Source organism: Schistosoma mansoni, chromosome 6 (genome assembly GCF_000237925.1).
Source record: "Schistosoma mansoni strain Puerto Rico chromosome 6, complete genome".
NCBI lineage: Eukaryota > Metazoa > Platyhelminthes > Trematoda > Strigeidida > Schistosomatidae > Schistosoma > Schistosoma mansoni.
In genome coordinates this window covers 6,382,477-6,388,952 of record NC_031500.1, presented here as the reverse complement: position 1 = coordinate 6,388,952, position 6,476 = coordinate 6,382,477, and positions in this window count along the sequence as shown.

The window sequence follows — 6,476 nt, the reverse complement described above, 5'->3', positions numbered from 1 at the left end:
TGTTTTCTCGTAATGTTTTTTTTTCGGGTTACTATTTGTCTACGCGGGATCTAATTCATCTCGATTTAAAAGGACCATGTGACTACTATATGTCTTATCTATATTTTTTTGTAAATTACAGTTTTATTTTTTGTCGGCGTAATGTAATCAGATAATGTAGCTCCATATGTTCAGTCGGTTTATAATGATACACTAGTCGCGCGATGCATTTTTTTGGTAGTTGGTTTTTTGATACATAGGTCATTCCCACAATAATCAGTAAATTAGTGGATTTCATTTTCATAGATAACTTGTTTTCTCCTTTTCAAATTTGCTAGTTCATGCGTTTTCATATTTTCACTCCCCATATAAGTCATGTGTTTTTATGGAGCGTTGTACTATAATTTTCTAAATTTTGTATATAATAGTTCTTCAAAAATGGTTAAGCCATTTATTCATTTTTTGAGCAGTGTTTATGCTCTCATGTCTTCGAATATCTCATCTGAAGTATTATCGATTACCAACTTCTCAACAAAGAAAAGATAATATATTACAATGGTTTCAAACTGTACAGGACATTTTCGAATATTTTCAAAACTCCATTATTATCAATCTTAAATGCTAGAAATGCCATTCATCTTAGGTTTTTTATATACTTTAAGTGTATAGTGCTTTTGTTATATATTCTTGTATATATATACCTTATCTCAAAATATTTGAAAGTTAATATATTTCCAGTATAATCACTTGTTTATCGTAATTTAGTAGATGTATCTTATTCGCATTCATGATATTTTGTTCATATAATAATAATATGTTTATGAGTTATAACTACCTGGTTACATTTTTCGTCTTTAGTCTCTTTTTTTTTCTTTTATTATATTCTCTTAATTGTCCTTATTTCGAAGGAAATCTCTCTTCTCTCTCTAAATTCACCAGTAGGCTTATTTTTTGATAAGTTTAGCTGATAAAATGCATACTTCGTTCTACTTACAACTCTCGTTATTTTTCTTGTAACAGTCCATTGAAAAAAAAGAAATAGTGAGTTTTATAATCTCAACATGTTTAAGGTAACATTGGCTCAGCATAATAAACTTTCAATGTTTACAAGTAAATACAATGTCTAATTTGCATATAATTATTAATAATACACTATATTATCAAGAGCGGTTACTTTCTTTTACGGAAATGAAAATATAATTCATCAAAAAAAAAGCAATTCATCTTTAAAGTGCTTTTGTCAAATTTTCCATGTGTCATAACTGATAGCTACTTATCATAACTTTACTTTCCAATAATTATTGAGAATACAACAAAAAATGTTAGTGAATGACTGATCCCTATGGTGAACAGTTTACATTAGACAGGTTGTTTGACAAACTCCACTGTATATTTGTAATATAATGGGTTTTTTTCATTCTCTACTGTGTTAGCACAATCATCCATTAATTATTTTGTCCATTGAAGCAATCCTTTCTCCTGTTCTTTTCCTCTTAATTTATTAAGACTTGAGATTGCAACTGTACTTACTTACTTACGCCTGTTACCCCTCGTGGAAGAGCATAGGCCGCCCACCAGCATTCTCTATCCAACTCTGTCCTGGTGTAACTGTACTATGACGACTAAAAATCTTTTAAATAAGCAGAGAAAACAGATAAATATTAAACCCTACTTAACGTGTTTATCAATAACAGTATCTTTTTAATATTATATGGAAGTATGTCAGAAAATAAATTTCAACTGCATTTATTCATCTCATAAATTGTGTATTCTTTTCTATCCAACTCTCCATCTACCCATTCTGGTATTTTTCACTTTTGTGAAACTCAAATGCAACAAATGTTATTTAAGTATGTCATCAAATGTTGTATTGTGCACCTCCAGGTATTTTTTTATTTTCCATTTAGTTGAAATGCCTAAAATTGTTTTCTATTCAGTGTAGACAGTGTCAGTTGTTTATAAAAAAATAAATCCAACAACACATGATGGAATGAAATAAATGTCTTTATTTTTTTCATAATTAAGTTCTTGTATAAAGATAGGAAATTTAAATGCACATTTTGTGTTGTTAAGTAACATATATTTGTATCAACATGGGTGAATCCACTTAAGCATCCCACTCAAACCGATATTCTATTTCCCCGATCGTAAACATTTATCAGCTAATTGGCGGATAATACTCATTGTTGAATCAGTCTTTCTGTCTTCACTTTTGAATGAATTTGTGTTCCTAACTGCAAGTCCTAGGATCGGTTACTGAATGAATCATGCTAGGGTGAACCAGGTATTCATTGCTTCCATTGGTCGTTTGACGAAAGTCAGTCCGTGATGTGAAATTTCAAATTCAACAATCTCAATACCCTATAATACAGAGTGAATACAAGTATATTAGGTAGCCCCTTATAAGAAGAAAAGCTTAGTTACCATTGGTCTAATATTGCTTGTGGAAATCATATTTTCTGTGCCCAACTTAAACGAGCTGGAAAACTTAAAATTACTCAAAAGTTCTTTTATTTATTTATATTTACCATTTATTTAAACACGTAAACACTGGTACAAAGAGGCACCAAATATATACGCGCCACACTTCGTTGTCCGATTTGTGTGAGGGCTGGTCCTAGTTTGTTGCCCCCAGACCTTACTGTGGGTATGATACCTTGCAGCCGCTAAGACTATTTTTTCCAGCTCCAATCAATTTGTACAGTCTTTATTCAATGTCATCGATGGTGATTGATTGTTCCACTGTCAACTCCACTAGCTACGAATTTCGACTAGGCTATTACAGAAGTTCACTTTAGTTTAGTTTCTATTCAACATAAGATTATTAAGTGTCATATGAGTATTACTGGCGTGAAATTCCGAACTTGTCAGATGCCCGCTGTTTTTCAATGGTTTTCCAGTTAATTTCGGTATTTAACGAAATCTTTATTTTTTTATTATAGCACTTCACAATCAAAAAAGTAATTAGTATTATTAATGTTTAGCTTGTTACAAAATAACTTTGTTTTACTTAGACTTTTCTCAAGCAGGATATTATAGTGAACCTACTGAAATATATGTGCTAAAACATGTAAATATTTAGTGTGTTTCTCAACACTTGGAATTAGTTATGTAAACAGCTTAATCAGCCAATTCTATTGAGAAAAAGTCAGTTAGTTTTTAAGGAAACTTCTAATTAAGTTCAGCCTAAATGTCCTGATATTTTAGTATTTAGATGGTAGAGCTGCAGAAAAGGCGTCTCATAGATTGGTCTTCTCGAATCAGTTGATTGCAGAATGATAAGTTGAAATTCTTGGATCTCATCTTCGTTAAACTAATAGTAATTTTCCAACATAATTTACTATGGTAAACTTTGAGTACTGTGCTCATATTTTTTGAACATTTACATTCAATTCATGACGCTAGTCATGTTCAATGCAACCTCAAAAAAGTTAGAACAGGACAAGGGAATAATTTTCCATAACCTGAATCTCTATAGTAAGGTTATCCTATACTTTGTTTGTTCTAGTTTCGAGCATCAAACAATTTTTATACAAGTTTCTCGTTAGCAGCGTTAACTTTGAGTCCGACGACAACTGCATCCACATTTCCTAGTCTAGCTATTTTCGTATTAATTGGATCTGTTTCCTGCTCTCTGATTTAGTGATTACCTTTATTAAGTTTTACCATACCCGAGGTGACTCTTTGTGTTGTCCCACTCTGACCAGACAGTTTACGTCGTGCAACTCCTCATGAATATTACTACTTTATTAATTTTACGTCTAGTTATGTTGAATAAATTGGCAGTGAAATCTTTCGTCCATGAACATCTTTTCAAGATTCCTCTGGTATTCAATCTTCTAGTTAGGATTTGTGTTCTAAACCTTCTTGCTATGTTTCCTCATAGATTCACAACCATTCATTTTGAGACCCACGGCTTTATATGTTGTCTGGTTGATTTATAGTTCATAGTTTCTGGAGTCTCATAGCCTCCCGTGTCAAAATTGATAGTTTTATTTGTCAGCATGTAAAACAACTAAGGATTCTTGATCGTGACACCGTTATGTGAAAATATGTTTTTGTTTAACGGTTTCATTACCTAGTGTGACGCTTATTACAATTGATTCCACAAACATTGAATTATTTTAATCCGAAAAATATATATGACAACAATTGTATAGACTTTCAGAATGCCTTTCTCCAAACGATTTTCCGATTGAGATGTGACCGAGACATGAGAGTAAGATGTTTCGTCTCTGAAATAATAGATCTAACAAACAACCTACTTAGAAAACATTAAAGTAGTATTTTTGTAGGTAAGTGTTTTACATGCTCGGCATTTTATTTAAAAAGTTGCGACCTGGCACTGTGATACAACTAAGAAGTTGTACGCTACCAAGTAAATGAAAACTATATAAATTGAGATGTTCCACAGGCTCTGTACACAACACAGTAGGCATCCCTGAAGTTTGTGTAACAATAAGAATAAAAACCACTACAATGGTCAAGTATTTATGCGGTACATCTCGAGAAATCTAGATATTTCATTCGGAGTTCCACTAAACCAATCATTCCGTGCATAACCTATTTTCCTGAATCTTAAGATAGTATTATTACATTCACCACTAACACAATAGCTCATTTCGTTCACCTATTTTATATTCATGAAAAGAGTTACCTATATTAAGTTGGTGACATAATTCATTCATTTGCCTCTTCCTTGGGTAGCGGAACAAGTACTGTCATATTGTAAATATATATATAATGTTAGACATGACTGTAGTCATCCTGGGGAATGTTAAAGCAGCTAAGATTATCGATTTCCATTAATTTTTCTATTTAGAACTCCACATACCGCTACCAATGGCTAAATATTTCCATACGCACTTTTGGTTACACACATTTGATTCCGAACCAAAATACAATACAATGTTCTTGTACCTAAACAACTGCAGTCGTTCAGATGCCTCTATCTGACAGATGTATGACTGACCGCCATCCACAAAACATTCGAACTGTAGTAACAGCTTTTTAAACTCTAGACCACTACGCTATCACAGCACTACTTTTTCTTGACTCTACATTTAGCTCATCACATCTGTCTTCACAAAACACTTATTATGTGACGTATGCTGAGCAGGTCATTTCCGCATGAGACGAACAAAAACGAACAAAAATAAACTAGTACGGAAGAGGAAGTGGGATAACATTCCCCGCTATCCAACAGATGATCAGTACACCTAGCTTGCATCTACATGTCTGAATATCTCGAATAAAACCCCGACCACTGAGTTTGACTGCTGGAGTCCCAGCAACTGAGAAAATATAACTATTTAGGTTACTGAATCACGAACTACCACAAAAACTAAACCCAAGTTATCTACACGATAAAGCACACCCAGGTATAGGCTGACACGTGGGTGAGATTGTAGAGCGTTTGAAATGTCTGCTCACCTCAAGTTGCGAATTTTAAGCTGCCCTGCGTCCAAACCTTCTACGACAAGCCTTAGGCCTGTTTATTACATCTGAATGTAGTCCCGAACTGTGGTACACCCATGTGATAATTCCTTAGCGTTGAGTGCTCCCAAATGAATTAATTAGAGGTTGGAGCTAATAGCACCTATCGTTTGAGTAAAATAACAGGAGACGAGACTTTCGGCGACCCGACAGTCAGCATCACCTCTGGAGTGCAAACGCTTTGACCAATTTAAATAAGGATACTAGCTTGTTGCCCACCAAGGGTATGCAGGCCGACAGGCTGCAGTCCTAAGGACCAATGGTGATGCGGAGGAGGCAGGGTACTTATCAGGACGTACGCGAACATTCCCCCATTAGAATGACACCCCAGTTGACGAACTTAACACAAGGCACGCAGAAACCGCTCAATACGCTTTACTCGCAACCCACAGCGATGAATTTTTAGTCACCTATCCGTGCCCAAAATTACTTACGGGAGTTCTCGAATCAAGCAGTGCAGACGGTTCAACCGTAACTACAGGTACGGAATTAATCCCACTTAAGAAATGTGCGCAACCTACAAACACTAACTTGGCTAAACAAGCTGATTTTTTTTCTCTCCGAATTCAGAAAGGAACTTTCTGATAAAAGAGAAAGACGGATGCGTCCTGAGTGGCCTTGAAATCTATCTTACGCCTTACATTCCATTCTCACTTAACCGCGGCCAAAGACGGGGACGAAAATCTGTTCCTATGGCTTAGACAATGTACTCTTTGGATTCAAAACCGATATACTCCACCAGAGCGCATATGAGTGAAAATTAACAGGACAAAAACACACTGACGAGAACCCTGAGGACCACGGAACCTACCGTCATGCTTTGCACCTAAGCGGTAAGTCTGTGATCCTTCAACCTACGTCAACCACATAATCTCGTCAGACTTATACCGGACAGATAATAACCACGGCAGATGTGAGTCTTTATACAAAAAAGCGCAAGCGTATTACCATCAAACAATGATTCATAACTAGAAACTTATCACTACATAAAGACACGCGAC